This window comes from Pan troglodytes, chromosome 2 (genome assembly GCF_028858775.2).
Source record: "Pan troglodytes isolate AG18354 chromosome 2, NHGRI_mPanTro3-v2.0_pri, whole genome shotgun sequence".
Classification (NCBI taxonomy): domain Eukaryota; kingdom Metazoa; phylum Chordata; class Mammalia; order Primates; family Hominidae; genus Pan; species Pan troglodytes.
In genome coordinates, this window is record NC_086015.1 from 106,030,353 (window position 1) to 106,049,809 (window position 19,457).

General features: G+C 37.5%; 1 long non-coding RNA gene across 1 annotated transcript; it reads right to left on the reverse strand.

Annotated features, from left to right (window-relative positions):
* Positions 1-1,456: 1,456 nt before the first annotated feature.
* LOC129143517 (uncharacterized) lies at positions 1,457-18,625 on the reverse strand. Its single transcript, XR_008547043.2, has 3 exons — positions 18,405-18,625; positions 17,407-17,462; positions 1,457-1,557 (listed from the first exon to the last, which is right to left on the reverse strand). It is a non-coding gene; the product is annotated as an uncharacterized LOC129143517 (long non-coding RNA).
* Positions 18,626-19,457: the final 832 nt, after the last annotated feature.

Genomic DNA, 19,457 nt, shown 5'->3' on the forward strand with positions numbered 1-19,457 from the left:
ATTATAAAAATGATTATTGTCATTTGTATCATTAAATATGTATTTTTAGGCAAAATAAAATGCTTGTTTTACTGTATAATTTTTAATCATTTCAAGTTTCATGCTTAACTATATGCTTTTTGACATTTGGACTCTGAATATCATAGTTTATGATATATGTAGTGAGGTTTATTAGATATTTACTTTTTTCTCTAGCTTGTGAGAATATAATTAATATAGGCAATTTAGCATGTTAAACAGCTTACAGATTTAGAATGAAGAAAATGCTAGAAATAACAAATATATTTGTCAAAACATATGTAAACATGAATTAAGAAAATTTATAATGATTTAGGTACTCATGCTCATTTTTAGATAAGTTCAATAGTAAATGAGAGATCAAACTGCTTTAAGAATGGATGTGTCTTCTATACAAACATATAGAGGGTAGGGAGTCTACTTACTTCTTTTTTCACTTACATTTTTTTTTTTTCTGTGTGTGAAAGATAAATTTAGGAAGAGAAAGACAAAGAAGACTTGAGTTACTTTTGATTTAGTTGAACACTTATCAATTATTTAAATATTTAAAAAAATGTAAATATGACTCATTTCTCAAAGATAGGAAAGAAGACTAGGAACACCAACCAGAGCTTAAGCTCTGTCATAATTATGAGATTAAATTAAAATTCAATTTCCTCTGGGAAGTTTTCCCTGATCCTCAGCTGGAAGTAATTTCTTCCTCCTCTGACTTTCCAGAGCCTCTCCTAAAGCACTTAAGGCCTTGTATTGTAGTGATTTACGAATGCTCTCCAGGGTCTTATGATATTGCAAAATTATAAAGTAATTGAATAGAGGATTTATATCTGATCCCGCTTCAGTCTGGAAGCAGTGGTTTAAAATAGAAGAGTATGGAGTTTAGAATCAGTGAGAACCCGGTTTCAAGCCAAGCTCTGCCACTTCCTAACCATTTGAACTGCAGCAAGTCATTAATTTTCTTTGCGCTTTGACTTCCTTATATATAAAAGAATGATAATCATACTTAGTTCATAGCATCTGGGAAAGATTTTATGAAATAATTCATTAACTGCTCCCATCCCCTCACATATATTCATTAAACCTCAGCTCTTTTCTTTCATATTGCTGATAAACATTCCTTTCCACCATGTAAAAGGTGTTCCTATGAACACACAATGAGTCACTCATTTTGCAACTGCAACTATCACTTTTGAAAAGGCAGTATCACTATGATGTTTGGTATGGCTTGTGGGCTGCACTTTATTCCCATCCCCCACTGCTGTTTTTTTAATTTATTCGATGGGACCAGTATTTCCCTTTCTCCTAGATGAAATTTAAGGAAAACTCCGTGTTTCTTGTCATTTTAACACAATGGTTTAACACAACTTTGGTCAGCAGTTCATAGGTCTCATTTCATGTAAGAATTAAAAGTTCAAAGATTATTTAAGTTGCAGCTACTTCCCTTTTCTCAGCTCAGTATTGTTGCAGTTTTGTCATTGCCTAATGGGTTGATGGAGAAGCAGATTGGCCTCTTCTGTCTTCCACTGACTTATGCTTCTAACCCTAGAGACAGAAAAATGAAGAGGTGACTAATACTATCATGAATTGGTGCCTGACTCACAGACTATTGTTGTTTTGTTTTACTTATTTTAGGATGCAATTTTATCTCTTAGAATAGTTTTAATTGATTCTTCAGGAACCATTCCCACCCAGGCCCATTGTTGGGAATTTTATATCTGCAGTCTCTTTGATGTGAATGAAGTACTTTCTCTGGCTGAATATGAGGTTCTCATTGGCTTCAAATTGTTGATGAATATTTCATTTATATTTTTAAATAATATTTATTGAGCACCCATTATGTGTCAGAAACTCTTCTAAGTGGATTAGCGAAAAAAGATTTCCAATTTGGAAATATATATTTTAAAGGAGGAGACAAAACAATAAACAATAGACATAATTAATAAGTAGCTAACATAATATGTTAGAAAGTGACATATACTCTGGGAATAAGAATTAATAAAGCAGATTAAAGAGGATTGGGAATGCTTTTGTGGGACTAAGTCAAAATTTTAAGTGGGGTGATCACTGTAGTTCTTATTGAGAAGGTAGGTTGCAGCTTCTCCCATTCCTACATGCTCACCCTTTGCAATGTGGGTTTGCTGCTCAAAGGGTGGAAACTCACTTTCCTTCCCTTGAATATGGGCTTGGACATGTGATCGCTTAGGGTAATATACATTAAAAATTAAAACAACCATCCTGGCTAACATGGTGAAACCCTGTATCTACTAAAAATACAAAAACTTAGCCGGGCGTGGTGGCAGGCGCCTGTAGTCCCAGTTACTCGGGAGGCTGAGGCAGGAGAATTATGTTAACCCGGGAGGTGGAGCTTGCAGTGAGCCGAGATTGCGCCACTGCACTCCAGCCTGGGCAACAGAGTGAGACTCCGTCTCAAAAAACAAACAAACACAAGAAATATTAAAACAAAGCAAAGGCATAAAAATTGCTTGTGTATTGGGGTTTCATCCTCTCTTGCTGCTAGGGAATTCTCTGCCACCAAGTAAAGAAATCTCATTTTGCATTCTGGAAGATGACAGCCCAGCTGGAGGTAAAACTTTCAGCTTTCCAAACCCTTTCAGCTCAGGTTCTAGCTGAGGCTAAAGACTTCCAACCAAGAGTAATTGTTGACCACCGAGCTTCAGTTGAGCAGGCATGGACAAGAAGACAAGTAGCCAACCCACATAATCATGATGAAAAACAAACTGTCAGTGCTTTAAACCACCAAAATTTGTGGTTATCCATAGCTAACTGATACACTGACATTTTTTAAAGGCTTGGAGGAAGTCACAGTGTGTGCCCTGTGGATGGCTGAAATAGTAAATATCCTGTGAAAATCCCCTAAAGCACAAGGGAGACTATAGGGTTGAGGAAGGGAGAGGGGTAGGATGACAAGGAGAAAAGGGACGGATGTGGAAGGGAAAATCCAGATTATGTATACTATTGTAAATACTTTGGCTTTTACTTTGGGTGAAATGGGAATTTCACCCTTGAATTCCAGTTACTTCTCCAGGCAGACCCATGTAAATTTCCTTCTCTGGTGTGGCTCATTCTTTGCCTGGATAAACCCTGAAAGCGCAGACTAATTTCAGTTGCAGCAGCTAGCTCTTCTTTGCTCCTTACTCAGCTAGTTAGCTAGCCAAGTGCATCTCACTCCTCAGATCTGGAAAGTATGAGCTCGTCACCGGTCTTCAATGTCTTCCAAAGTGCAGGCAGAGTATAATAAGCTTGACTGTCCATACCCCTGAAAGCTCTCTCTAGAATGTAGGTAAAGGGATGAAATGCACTCTATCATCTTTACCCTTAGAAGAGAATGAGATTCATAATACCCCAACAACTCTTTTGAAAAGTTCTCCTGAAATTTCTAGTTAGTTTCCTTTTCTCTCCAATCTCCATTTAGGCTAAGGCAATGGTCATCTAAGATCACAAAACTGTTTCCACAATTTGCTTTTGTAAGTTGTAAATGTTTGTATTGCACCTTAGTTTATTGTGGGACATCTGTTATTTTATCAGTTGTCTTATCAGTTGCACCTGCAATTACAGCTAACTTATGTGCCTTTCAACATACTGCTAGAACAGCGGTCTGAGATAGAGGTAGAATTTTCCATGACTAAAGTAGAAGAGGGCCTATTTTTAAAACTCTGTCTTCAAAATTATTTAATTAACATACTATTTCTTACAATTTGGCTCTGTTTTTCTTACAGAATACATTATAATCATTCTTTTTTATTGATACATCGTATTTTATACATTGATAGGGTACATGTGAGTGTTACATGCAGAATGTGTAATGATTAAGTCAGGGCATTTAGTATATCCATCACCTCCAGCATTTATCATTTTTATGTGTTGAGAACATTTTTGAGTCCTCTTTTCTAGCTACTTTGTAATATACAACACATTGTTCCTAACTATACTCACTGTACTCTGCTATTGTACATTAGAATTTATAGCCTATCAAACTGTATGTTTGTACCCATTAACCAACTTCATTTCATTCATTACTACCACCCACACACACTTCTAGGCCTCTGTATCCATCATTCCACTATTTACCTCCATAAGATCAAATTTTTAAGCTCCTATATATAGATGAGAACATACAATATTTATCTTTTTATTCTTGGTTTATTTCATTTAACATAATGACCTCCAGTTCCATCTATGCTGCTGCAAATGACAAGGTTTCATTCTTTTCTTTGGCTGAATAGTATTACATTGTGTATATATACCACATTTTAAAAAATGTACATTCATCCTTTTGTGGACACTTAGATTGATTTTACATCTTTGTCATTGTGAACAGTGCTGCAATAAATATGCAAGTGCAAGTGTTCCTCTGATACACAAACTTCTTTTCCTTTGGATAAATAGTAGTGAAATTGACGGATTATGTGACAGTTACATTTTTAGTTTTTTGAGAAATCTTCATAATGTTTTTTATAGTAGCTGTACCAGTTTACATTCCCAATAGCGTTTGAATTCCCTTTTCTTTCATCCTCACCGACATCTGTTATATTTTGTATTTTTAATAATAACTATTTTAATTGGGGTAAACTAATATCTCATCATGGTTTTGATTTGCATTTCCCTGATGATTAGTAATGTTGAGCATCTATATATTTTTTGGCCATTCGTATGTCTTCTTTTGAGAAATGTCTATTCATGTCTTTTGACCCTTTTTAATTGGATTATGTGTTTCTTTCTTTGGTTTTTAACTGTTGAGTTGTTTAAGTTCCTTGCATATTCTTGATATTAGTCGCTTGTCAGATTAATCATTTGTGAATATTTTCTCCCATTTAAGAGGTTGTATCTTCACTCATTTGTTTCCTTTGCTGTGTAGAAGCATTTTAGTTTAATATAGTCTCATTGGTCTATTTTTGGTTTTGCTATCTATGCTTTTGAGGTTAATTCTTATGTATTGAATAGTTAGTGGTAATTTCACTTAGCCATTCATTTATTAAATTTTTACTAAATTCTTACCATGTACCAAACCTGAATTAAGTACTGGGGATACAGAAAGAACAAAAACATAATTCCTAATCTCAAGGAGCTCATGATTGATTGCTCAACAATTTAAAAAGTAATTTTAAAGAGGTATGCAAAAAATGGTTGGTAAATGTACTCCTTCAAGTGCTTTCAGATGGAAATAAAAGAAAAACACATTTAAAACTGGAGTAAGCAATAAAAAATATATATTGCCATTTATAGTAGGAGGTTCAGAAATTGAGCAGCTTCAGGGTTGACTTAATCAATGGCCTTAGCTCTATTTCTACAGTCTCTTTTCTCCTCTGTGATTTAGCTCTATCTTTAAATTGGTAACGAAATGGTTACATTAGCTCTAGAATTTACTTTTATGCCTAACAATGTCCAGAGGAAGAAAAGATATGTTGGTTCCAGAAGCACTCATAGGAGAAACCCCAGAAAATTTATTCTAACATCTGGTTGGCTTTAATTGAGTCACAAGACTTTGCAGAACTGCGATTGACTCTAGAAAAATCAAGTACATCTCTTGAGCTGGAGGTGGGTTAGTTTTCCCTGTGTATCTAGATTTTTGGACAGAGTTGGTTACTTTAATAATTTCCAGATTCTGTTAGAAAGAATTAATGTTTGGCTGGTAAGAATGCCCGCTGCTGTAGGTCCAAACAGAGTCACAGGAGAGAAGAATTATACTGAACCTGAGTCTTGTGAAAGGGGTCAGGAAATGAATTTATATGGAAGTAATACTTTAGATGTAGCTTGGAATTCTGAGTAAGAGTTAGCTAAGAAGGCTTAGTAGAAAAGGGTGATGAACCTTATAAGGGAAGAGGACAGCTTGGACAAAGAACAGTAGTCTGTGGATCTTGGGGCTTTGTGGGAAATGCAAGTAAGTAAGATTGTCTGGAGCAGAACTGTGCCCAGATATTTACAACATGACATGAAGGAGCTTATTGGCTGGGTCACTCATGTAAAGAGGTTGAGAAATATCCAGAAACAGGAATACTGAATTTCAGCTACCATAGCATCTTCTATGAGATCTCCTGAGGAAATAAACACCCAGGAAAGATCCAGGCAGAGGCAGTTATGTTTATTAGTTTATTAATGATAGCTGATATTGTATTGCCATGCAGAATTTGAAGAATTTCCTCTGAACTATTTCTTTAATACAAAATAAAATTCAGAAGAACTTAAGAATTCTGAAGCCAGAGAAAAAGAACTGGAATCCCAATCCTGACACTTGTTAGTTGCTTGACTTTGATCAGCACATGTAACCTCTGTGCTCCTCAGTTTCTTTTTCTGTGAAATGGGCATAATAGAGCATCCACCTCAAAGATTTTAGCAGACTAAGTGAGTTACCACATATTAAAACACTCAGAAGAGTACCTGGTAAAGTTTGCAAGCATCATATGAGCATTATGTAAATATTGGCAAGTGGTGTTATTGCTTCTTCAGCTTTTGGTGGAGCCAAACCTTAGGACACTAGAGTTAGGCAAAGCAGCTTTCCAGTGTCTTTTTCTTTTGATCTACAATTTTGAATGCAAGAAAAAACAGAATGAAAAAAGAAAATAATAATTTTTTATAAGACTTAGAGCAGACAGCCAGATACTCTGTTATTTCAAACTAGCAGTAGTTTAATTTTGTAAGGTACAGATTTGTGGGTATGCATAGATGTGGGTCTGGTTGGGTAGAAGTGAGTAGCAAGTTGCCTCCTCTGACAGAAGGAAAGACTAGGGGCTTTCTCACTGCACCAGCTGTGAATGTGGGTACGATTCTATAAAAGAACACATTGAAGAGTGACAGAGGGAGAATAGGCTTCCAAAGACAGGAAGACAATTTAATGTTATATCCTCTTTGATGATGTTACTAAGAAAGATGGAGGTGAAGAGAAGCTTCCAGTCTCCTTCCTATTCCCCACTGCCATACCCCACATTTATTTCCATAGTCTAAGTATACTATTTCAGACCTGCTAGGACCTTGCTGCTTGACCTGCATGTACATACTTCTATTCACCTTTATTATAGGTAGGATGCAAGGATTCATGGGATTGTATGTCTGTTCTTGTTTTGTGTAACCATATGGAAAGATTTTCTTCCTTGTAACCCTATTATTATTATATTTTTTAAGTTGAATAGGTAACTATTGTTCTGACAGCTAATTTCCCATCTGTTTCTGCCTCTTAGATTCAGAGAATCAGATGTGCACTTAATTTACTATAATGGGTTGAGTTGCGTCCCCTAAAAAGATACATTCAAGTCATAACTCCTGGTAGTTGCGGATGTGCCTTTATTTGGAAATGGGTTATTTACAGATGTAATCAAATTAAAATGAGGTTATAATGGATTAGGGTGGGCTCTCAATCCAATGATTAGTGTCCTTCTGAGGATAGGGAGACTTGGAAATACACAGAGGTAGAAATGCCATGCCAGGTTGGAGGCAGAGCCTGGGGTGATATAACAGTAAGCCAAGGGATGCTGAAGATTACTGGCAGCTACCAGGTGCTGGGGAAAGGCATTGGAGGGGTCTATCCTAAAGACTCCAGAGGAAGTAAGGCCTTACTGACATCTCGATTTCAGACATCTAGCCCCAGAATTGTGACAGAATACATTTCTGTTGTTTTAAGCCACCCATTTTGTGACTGTTGGCTATGGCAGCTCTAGAAAATTAATACATCTACATTGAAACATGAAGAATCTAGAATGTAGGCTAAAGCACATATTGAAACCTTTGAGTATAAAAGCCAGATTTTTATATCATTCTTCTATGGCTGTTATAAAAGCTGATATCAATATTCTCATCAGGAATAAAAAAATAGATCCAAGCAAGAAATTCGGAATTTCAAATAAAGAAATGAAGCATTTTGGTGATGGAGAAGAGTTTTCCTGTTAGATCTTACAGCTAAAATATATCTTGCCTTCTGCCAATATAGATATTATCATCTCATCATTTTAAATTTCTTAAATTTAAAAACACTTCTATTAATGCTCCTTTTACTATGTCAGATTTGTTTTGTTGGATGAAAATCATAATGATAGCCAGATCTTCTTAGGATGCCTTTATCAACTTTGGTTTTGTTTTGTTTTGAGCAGACTTAATGAGGCAAATAAAGATTTATCAATTCCCCAGACACTTTTTTACTCTTTAGCATGGAATTTGAGTGTAACGGTTGCTGATGAAGAATGACAGAGCATTTTGGTTAGTGCACATAAAACTGTTGTTTGTACAGATTATAACAAATATATTTTAAACTTAATTTCAAGTTTCCTTTTTCCGCTCCCTATGAACCTTTTATTTCAGAATGCTTCTCACAGCCAAAATGCTTTACCAAATGGAATGGACACACCATTGCTTCTGAGACGAAATTAGCCTCCAAGATGGGCTGCCTGGTGCTCACACTGTCAGCACCACCATGGTCTGCAGGCCAGTTGCCAGTTTTTAACAGTGTCCAGGGAGATATCAGCTTCCTAACTGATTTCCTCCCTCTTCCCAACCTAATTATTCGGAGACCTTCAAGCTTTCCAGAAATATCTGCAATTAGTCAGATGGCATCTAGGGCTTTGTTTAAAATTACAATAGAAAATTTATCAAGACCATTTGGTTTAATCTCCCTCATCATCTTCCCAGTGGATTTTTTTTCCCTTCTCTCTGGAGAGTTAGAAATGAGGCATCACAATTATTACATAATTACAGACAGTAATAGCAATAATAATGCTTGAAATTATTATTACACTATTAAAAGGAATGATATGTGTAAAGATAATTTCTTGTCAGATTTATAAAACTTTTCTTCCAGAAGCTCAAACAATGAACAATTTGTTAGCTTTAAAAGCTCCCTTTGCTGATGGTGGTTAGAGCCCTGGTTTTGTAAACCAGGAGTCATGAACTCAGACTTCACTAGAGTCTCAACCTACTTCTAGCATTTAAACATAATAGCTGGTATGAAATCATTGTTCTATATATATTGTTGCATGACATAATAGATAAATTGATAGGGAAAGTTTTTGAGGTAAATGGAGATTATATTTTCATATTATTAATCTTCTTTTCTAACTACTTTTACATAGCTTATATCTATATAGCAAACTCTTGGTTGGCCGAAGTTAAATAAAACACTTTAGAATATGAGTTTGATTTCTAGTTCTACTGTTTTGTAACTCCATGTATTTGAGCAAGTCACAAGTTCTGAGTCTCATATTCATCAATAAATTGGAGTATACAAGAACATACATATCATTAAACATTTTCTTTAGTGCAACATTAAATATAAACTTGAAAGCTTCTTAGTCTTCTAACCCCAATCTTATTTCCATTCCCACCTCTTCAGAATCAGCCATTTAATGAATTTAATATGAATTCTTGCAGTTATATCTATGAATGTACATGTCAACAAAATATTTTATGCACCTAAAATTTTTTAAAACTTACACAGTTGTTACACAGATGTTATCAAAGTGCATATGTTATACTGAAACTTGCTGATATGATTTGGTTATGTCCCCTCAAATCTCAACTTGAATTGCATCTCCCAGAATTCCCACATGTTGTGGGAAGGACCCAGTGAGAAGTAATTGAATTATGGGGGCTGGTCTTTCCTGTGCTTTTCTCATGATAGTGAATAAGTCTCATGAGATCTGATGGGCTTATCTGGGGCTTCTGCTTTTGATTCTTCCTCATTTTTCTCTTGCTGCTGCCATGTAAAAAGTGCCTTTTGCCTCGGGCCACGATTCTGAAGCCTCCCCAGATGTGTGGAACTATAAGTCCAATTAAACCTTTTTCTTCCCAGTCTCGGATATGTCTTTATCAGCAGCATGAAAATGGACTACAGTAAATTGGTACCAGTAGAGTGGGGCACTGGTGAAAAGATACCAGAAAATGTAGAAGTGACTCAGAGGTTGGAACAGTTTGGAGGGCTCAGAATAAGACAGGAAAATGTGGGAAAGTTTGGAACTTCCCAGAAACTTGTTGAATGGCTTTGCCCAAAATGCTTATAGCGATATGGACAATAAAGACAAGGCTGAGGTGGTCTCAGATGGAGATGAGGAACTTGTTGGGAAGTGCAGCAAAAGTGACTCTTATTAGGTGTTAGCAAAGAGACTGGTGGCATTTTGCCTGCACGCTAGAGATTTGTGGAACTTTGAACCTGAGAGAGATGATTTAGGGTATCTGGTGGAAGAAATTTCTAAGCAGCAAAGCATTCAAGAGGTAACTTGGGTACTGTTAAAGACATTCAGTTTTATAAGGGAAGCAGAGAATAAAAGTTTGGAAAATTTGCAGCCTGACAATGTGATAGAAAAGAAAAACCCATTTTCTGAGGAGAAATTAAAGCTGGCTGCGGAAATTTGCATAAGTATCAAGGAGCCCAATGTTAACCGCCAAGACCACGGGGAAAATGTCTCCAGGTCATGTCAGAGATCTTCATGGCAGCTCCTCCCTCACAGGCCCAGAGTCCCAAGAGGGAAAAGTGATTTCGTGGGCTGGGCCCAGCATCCCTGTGCTGTGTGCAGCCTAGGGACTTAGTGCCCTGTGTCCCAGCCCCTCTAGCTGTGGCTGAAATGAGCCAATGTACAGCTCGGGCTGTGGCTTCAGAGGGTGGGAGCCCCAAGCCTTGGCAGCTTTCACGTGCTGTTGAGACTTCGGGTGCACAGAAGTCAAGAATTGAGGTTTGCGAACCTCCACCTAGATTTCAGAAGATGTACAGAAACACCTGGATGCCCAGGCAAAGGTTTGCTGGAAGGGCGGGGCCGTCATGGAAAACCTCTACTAGGGCAGTGCAGAAGTGAAATGTGGAGTCAGAGCTCTCACACAGAGTCCTCACTGGGACACTACCTAGTGGAGCTGTGAAAAGAGGGCTATCATCCTCCAGATCCCAGAACGGTAGATCCACCTACAGTTTGTTCCAATGCACTAGGAAAAGCCGCAGACACTCAATGCCAGCCTATGAAAGCAGCCAGGAGGGGGGCTATACCCTGTAAAGTCACAGGGGTGGAGCTGCCCATGGGAACCCACCTCTTGTATCAGCGTAACCTGGATGTGAGACCTGGAGTCAAAAGAGATCATTCTGGAGCTTTAAAATTTGACTGCCTTGCTGGGTTTTGGACTTACATGGACTCTGTAACCCTTTTGTTTTGGCCAATTTCTCCCATTTGGAATGGCTGTATTTACCCAATATCTATACGCTCATTGTAGCTAGGAAGTTACTAGCTTGCTTTTGATTTTACAGGCTTATAGGCAGAAGGGACTTGCCTTATCTCAGATGAGACTATGGACTGTAGACTTTGGGTTAATACTGAAATGAGTTAAGATTTGGGGAGACTGTTGGGAAGGCATGATTGGTTTTGAAATGTGAAAACGAGATTTGGGAGGGACCAGGGACGGAATGATATGGTTTGGCTGTGTTCGCACCCAAATCTCAACTTGAATTGTAACTCTCAGAATTCCCACATGTTGTGGGAGGGACCCAGTGGGAGGTAATTGAATTATGGGGGTCAGTCTTTCCCATCCTAGTCTCATGATAGTGCATAAGTCTCATGAGATCTGATGGGTTTATCAGGGGTTTCCACTTTTGCTTCTTCCTTATTTTTCTCTTGCTGCCACCATGTAAGAAGTGCCTTGTGCCTCCTGCCATGATTCTGAGGCCTCCTCAGCCATGTGGTACTGTAAGTCCAATTAAACTTCTTTTCCTTCCCAGTCTTGGATACGTCTTTATCAGCAGCATGAAAATGGACTAATACACTTGCCTTTTCTCTCTTCAGTGTTTTCAAGATCTATTGTTGATAATATATAATATCTTACAAGTTATTTAATTCTCTAATGTATGGGAAGCAGCGTAGCATCGTCCTTGCTGTTGCTATGGCATTTATTGCTGTTGGACCTTCAGGAAACCTCTCTGCATCTCGGTTTCCTCATCTATAAAATGGAGATGACAACTGTACTTACATCATGGAGCTGCTATGAGGATCAAAGAAGTTATCAACACTTCAGAATACGGCCAGCACATAGGAACAATATATCTATTTGCTAAATCGAAGGTAACAACTGTTGACTATTTTGTTTTTAATTTTTTACTATTACTAACAATTTTTTCAAAAATGTTTCATACACATAGCTTTGTTCCTTTGTGGGAGTGTTGCTCAATAGTATATTATACATGGAAATGTTGGCTCATAGGGTTTATGCCTTTTCAATTTTAGATAATCATAAATTGTTCTCCATAATAAGTGTGTTAATTTATGTTCCTACCAATGTTTAAGAATTTCTGTTTTCTCCACACCCTTGCCTTATTAAATATTTATCAATTTTTTGGCCAATCTGATTCATATAAAATGGATCTCATGTGTTATTTTGTTCCCTTGATTACAAGTGAGAAAAACATTTTTTTTTCCAAATATCCTTTGGACATTATTATTTCTTCTTTTGAAAATTGTAAGCACTGATTTGCTTGACTGGGACTAAATTATAAAGGTCTGGAGGGGCATGGTCTAAGGAAAATAGTTGAACAAATGATAACTATGCTTATGTTTACTGTTATTTCTTTCTCCTGACTCCACTATTGTCTTCATCTCTCCACTCGTCTTCATCCATCCTTTTCCTTCTCTGATAGTTACACATTTTTTCATTTGTGAAGAATTATGTCAGAAATTGAAAGACAGAAGACAATTTAAAAGCATGTCCTTGTCTTAATTGCAAGATGTCACATATTAGTTAAATGGCATAAGGAAGTGAAAAAAAAAACTATCTTTTAATGACAAATATTGTAGATAACATGAATTGTCGTGTTTTCTTTTTTCGTACTTATCTAACCCGACTGCTTATCTAGTTCAACAACTTTTCTGTACAAGGGTGCAGAGAACTTATGTAGAAGTGCTAGATATTAAACATTTACTTTGTTAATCCATGTAAATTTGTGCTACTATCACCTACTAAATTAGAAGACAGCTGAGGGTTCAGTTACTGGCTGAGTAAAGTAATTAATTGTGCTTTGGAACTGGAGCCTCTGGTAAAATTTCATCTTCACCACCTTCTTATGTAACTCATAAGATTATTTTTAGGACTAAATGGCATTATATATATATATATATACAAAGCTATTAATATTATACCTGGCCCATAATAAATATTCATTAACTATTAGCTATTATTATTTCTTTCCTTTAATACTATTAGAGCTATAGGGTTATATAGTTCTATATATTTCAAGAGTTTAATTAAATTAGGCTTCATCATATAATGATATAGGAAGAAGTTATTATCCTAACAGATAATATTTGGGAAGATATTTAATAAGCTTTCTCTGTGGTATAAATAAGTATTCTATTTTCTGGCCTTCTACATTTCAGGATAAAAAGAAACCTACTTTGTATGGAAAAGGAGAAAGAAAAGAGTAAGATTGAACTATGCTTTGCTGCATGGTGGGTTTGATGAAAGTGGAGTCATGCTGATTGGTGCTCAAGATAAATGTCTTAGGGGAAGACTCATACCCAGTGGAATTTTTTTTAGTGAAATATCGTGGCTCATGGATTGTGGGATTTGTCATTTGTTTTCAATAAAATGATAAAAATCATAATTTATTTTGTGAAAAAGAATTTCTAATGGAAGCAGGGAAAAGCATAAAGCAAAACATATGCTGTTTGGATTATATATACATTTTTTGGAAACCTGTGAGTTAGTAAAAGAGTTTTACAATTCCAGTTTGAATAGAATTGGTGGGAACAGCTAGAGTTAGTGACGTTTTCAGTGGAACACTATGTTCTTTAGTGAGTACTGAAATGTGTTAAAAAGGTTAATTCTATTTTTTGAACTGGGAACAATTTCCTGCAAAAATACGAATACACAATAAATATGTTACATAAAACCATGATTGTCAGGAGTAATATTTTAAAAATATGGTCAACTCATATTATTTTTAATTTCCTCATTAGATTTTTACTCTTACTTTACATATTCCTTTACCTGACAAGCTCACTTGTATACCTGGTTGTAGAAACACAGAGTGCTAATTTCTACCACAGAACTTCTTATACTATTCCATAACTGTCTACTTATTCTGTTTCTCAATTAAGACTGACTTCTTGGAGAAATCTGTTGTTGGAGGATGTATTTTATTATTTTGTATTATCAATGCAGTAAAGTATCTTTAACAAAGTAAATGTTTTTTAAATGTTAGTAAAATGACTTTTTAGAGTTGAAATCTTGATTCTGCTTGTGGAATATCAGTGTTCCAGAACAAAGACAACTGAAGCTGTGAAACCTTTAATCAAGAGACTCAGGGAGGCCATTCCTATGATTACAGTGGCATATTGATTTATTCATTGATAGGCTCTTTCAGCAGGAACTCCCTGGAAGATCTGTCAGGCTGAAATACATTGGCTTGATTTACAATGCTTGTTTTGGTTCTAGAACCATGCAAACTACAAAGCAAACAGCTCTAGAGAAAACCTTAGAATTCACAAGGTATACGGAAGGAGTCCTATAAATTTAACAAAAGATACTCAATAAACACTATCCAAAATATCCATTCACCTAAACTCTAAAACTTGCATTTTTTATTATCTTTCTTTATTTGATGTTAATGAAAGAAAAATAAACACCTGAAAAGGTTTCACCCTGACACAGGGACTGGAGTCTATGTCTATAAGAACACGCAGTGAATTTCTTTTATTTGGTTCCAGCGTGAAGACTTGCATTTTACATTTTATATAAGTAATTATTAAATTATATTTTAAGTTTTAATATATTTTGGACGATCACAACTTCTTTTCTTCATAGAATGCCAAGATATGAGCTTGTAGATGTGGGTTACATTATACTGGGTGGAAAGCGTTGTTATATGAAACCACTCAGACATGAAAACAGACTGCCTTCTATCAATAACAGATGCTCAAACATTTGATTCACCTTTCACTTCCATATAGTTGCACCTTCTATTTTCCCCTTCAGGATTGGACCTCACTATTATGAACTAAATGTTTGTTTTTCCCCTAAAATTCACATGTTGAGACTATAACCCCCAATGTGATGGTATTAAGAGATGGGGTATATGGGAGGTAATTAGCTTTACAGGAGGCCACAAAAGTACCATCCTCATGATGGGATTTGTGCCCTAGAAAAAGAAACCAGATAATTTGCTCCTTACCCTAGTCAAGTGAGGATACAGCCAGAAGGCAGCCCTCTGCAAACCAGGTGAAGAGCTCTCACCACAAACCCACCAGGCTGGCACCCTGATCTTGCACTTCCCAGTTTTCAGAATTGTGGAAAACAAATGTCTGATTTTAAATCACCCATTCTATGGTATTTTGTTACGGCATCTCAGACTGACTAAAAAACTTTCCCATCTTTTACTATCAAGCCAGTCTTGAATGTTTAGTTCAAACATCACCACTCCCCACCCCTGCATTGTGTGTATGAGGTTGTATTAAAAAAATAGGCAGACTATTTTTAAACACAAGTTATGCAACATGTTTTCACTATAAAAGTTGTGAGAAATATGAAAGTAAAATATGAAAACAACTTCCTTGCCCTAACAAATTTCTCATGTCAAGAGTAAGCACTGGTCACCAGTAATCCTGGCACTTTGGGATGCCAAGGTAGGAGGATCACTTGAGCCCTGGAGTCTGAAACCAGCCTGGGCAACATAGTGAGACTCTGTTTCTACAAAAATTTTTCTTAAAAAATTAGCTGGACACAGTGACACACAGCTGTAATCTTAGCTACTTAGGAGGCTGAGGTGGGGGGATCACTTGAGCCTGGGAGGCTGAGGTTACTGTAAGTTGAGATCAGACCACTGCACTCCAGCCTGGGCAACAGAACAAGATTCTGTCTCAGAAAAAAAAAAAAAAAAGAGAATAAAAGTAAAAGAAAGAAAAAGAAAAAAGAAAGAAAAGCAAACAAACAAACAAAGAGTAAACATTGGCCAGGTGTGGTGGTTCACACCAGTAATCCCAGCATTTTGGGAGACCAAAGTAGGAGGATTGCTTGAGTCCAGGGGTTTGAGAACAGCCTGGTAACACAGAGAGACCCTGTCTCTACCAAAAACTAAAAAAAAAAAAAAAAGAAAAAAAAAGAAAAAATTAGCCAGGCATGGTAGCTTACCACTGGGCTCCCAGCTACTCAGGAGGCTGAGGTGGGAGGATCACTTGAGCCCAGGAGTTCAAGCCTGCAGTGAGCTTTGATCATGCCATGCACTGTAGCCTAGGTGATAGAACAAGACTTTGTCTCAAAAAACAACAAAAAAGGAGTAAGTGCTACTATTTTAACATTATAAAGTATTTCTTTCTAGTCCTTTTTCTATGAAAATGCCATTTCCAGTCCTTCCACTAATTGTTATTTCCTCCTGCTGTATCAACATAGCACTTTGTTACATTCTGTCTCGTATTCATATATGGCTTTACAGTAAACTAGTAAAGCTTAAACTTCAGGGCTTTTCAGGATGAACCATCAGAAAAAAAAACATAAAAATCAAATAAGACAAAACTTCACGGCTCCTTGCTTGCACAGGCTCCTCCCAAAATTCTGCAAGATGTCTTGCCAAAGTATTCATATAATCGTTGTTTTATATACTTGCAATTTGGGTTTTCTTTTTTTAAGCGCTTTGCAAATTGCCTAAGTTTCAAGACCTCACAAAACCTGAAAATACCCCTCCTGCAACCAAATGTATAAATCATCAACTTGCACATAGTGGGTGTGTGTCTGTTTTGCTTTGCTATAAAGGAGTCCCTGAGACTGGGTAATTTATAAAGAAAAGAGGATTATTTAGTTCATGGTGCTTCAGGCTGTACAGAAAGCATGGCACTGGCATCTGCTTGGCTTCTGGATAAGGCTTTTGTGCTGTGTCCAAATATGGCAGAGAAGATTAAGGGAAAAACATGTGTGAGGAGAGAGCAAATCTGAAGGGCATCCTGGCTTTATAACAACCCACTCACTCAGTAACTAATTTATTGCCAGGGGAACTAATCCAGTGTCAAGACAGTGAGAGCTCACTACCTCAAGAAAGGCACCAAGCCATTCATGAGGGCTCTGCCCCTAAGACCCAAACACCTCCCACTAGGCCCCACCTCCAACACCACATTGGGGATCAAATTTTAACACAAGATTTGATGGGGACAACCAAATCATATCAAAACCATCACAGTGTGTGACAAATTTAGGACTAAGTGAGCTTCAGTAGTGCCCAGGATTGTTTACAAGAAACAAGCAGAGTTTTAATCACAGGCAGGAAATGTAAGTATATCACATAAATGTTTTATTTTCCCTTTTGTGTAATGTGGTCTTATTGATGCATAATCTTAATATGTTATTCTAGTTTTCACCTGCACATTAATCAACACATTCTACCTAATATATTTTACATTTGCTACATTGATTAAGGAACAAAGAATTTCTGACCTGTAGTACAGTTGGCCTTCAGTATCCATAGGCTCCCCGTCTTTGGATTTGACCAACTGAAGATCAAAAGTATTTTTTAAAAACCCAATAAAAAATAATACAAATAATACAAATAAAAAATTTGTATACAGTATAAATTTGTACACTGTATAACATTATACCAACTATTTACATAGCATTTATATTATATATTTAAGGTACACTACAAGATGTACGTAGGTTGTATGCAAATATTACACTATTTTATATAGGGGACTTAAATTTTGGCATTCACAAATTTGGGTATCTATGGGGGTCCTGAAACCAATCCCTCGCTGACAGTGAGGGAGAACTGTATTACCTTCTACATGTTACATTTAAAGAAGGCAGATTAGATTTCCAGCTCCTCAGACTATGTGACTTCATCTAAATAAGTGCCATTCAATAGACCTTTATGCAATGATGGGAATTTCCTAGATAGTCTATGCTGCCTCAGATCATAGCCACTAGCCACATATAGTGACTGAGCTCTTCAAATGTAGCTAGTGTGGCTGTGAAACTAAATTTTAAATTCTATTTAAATGTAATTGTCAGAGGCGTTTGAACAAGAGTGCCTCCATCTTGAATAGGGGCTGGGTAAAATAAGGCTGAGACCGGCTGGGCTGCAAGCCCATTAAGTTAGGCATTCTTAGTCACAGGATGAGATAGGAGATAGACACGAGAATAACGTCATAAAGACCTTGTTGATAAAACAGTATGCAGTAAAGAAGCTGGCTAAATCCCACCAAAACCAAGATGGCGAGGAGAGTGAACTCTGGTCTTCCTCACAGCTCCTTATATGCTAATTACGAGGTATTAGCATACTAAGAGACACACGCATGAGCACCGTGACAGTTTACAAATGCCATGGCAATGTCTGGTAGTTACCCTATATGGTCTAAAAAGGGGAAGAACCCTCAGCCCCTGGAATTGCCCACCCCTCTACCAGAAAACCCATGAATAATCTACCCCTTTGTTACCAGGGGGTCCTTGCTTCCAGAGCTCCTAAGATGGTGATGGGCGCTTCCAAAATGGCAGCGGGCCACTTCAAAGATGGTGGCAAGCCTCGTGTTCTCTGACCTGAGGTTCTTGGCTTCACGGATTCCAAGGAATGGAATCTTGGGCCATGTGGTGAGTGTTATAGCTCTATTAGAAGCCGTGGGTCACAGAAGAGAACTGTGGAACCCAGTGACTAGTGTTCGGCTTGATTAGGATGAACCCAGGCACTTAGCCATGCAGGAACAATGGCAAGCCTTTAGCCCCATCGGGAGTGGCAATGGGCGCCTCGCTGGATCAGGAGCACAGCGGACACCCTGCTGGATCCGGAGGGATGGAAGTCAGCGGCGGGTCTGTGACAGCAGTAAACAACAGTGGTGGACGGCGAGCGAAAGCTCAGCTCCAGCCATAACAAACACAGACCAGAAGAGTGCAGTTGCAAGATTTAATAGAATTAAGTAGAGTGAAAACAGAGCTCCCATACAAAGGGAGGGGACCCAAAGGGGCTGCTGTTGCTGGCTCAAATGCCTGGGTTTATATCCCCATCCTTGCCCCTCCCGCTGTGCTCTCAGGCAATAGATGATTGGCTATTTCTTTACCTCCTGTTTTTGCCTAATTAGCATTTTAGTGAGCTCTCTGATTGGTCAGGTGTGAGCTAAGTTGCAAGCCCCGTGTTTAAAGGTGGATGTGGTCACCTTCCCAGCTAGGGAAGGTGATTCTTAGTCGGCCCAGGAAATCCAGCTAGTCCTGTCTCTCACCTTGTTTAGCATATGCTCAAGAAATAACCATAAAAGTGGGCAACCAGCAGCCCTCAGGGCTGCTCTGCCTATGTAGTGGCTATTCTTTATCTCTTTACTTTCTTAACGAACTTGCTTTCACTTTACTCTATGGACTCACTCAGAATTCTTTCTTGCATGAGATCTAAGAACTGCCTTCCTTGGGGTCTGGATTGGAACCGCCTTTCTGGTAACGTAATTACTTTAAATTTAAATTATCTAGATACAAGCCACACGGGGCTAGTGGCTACCATATTGAAC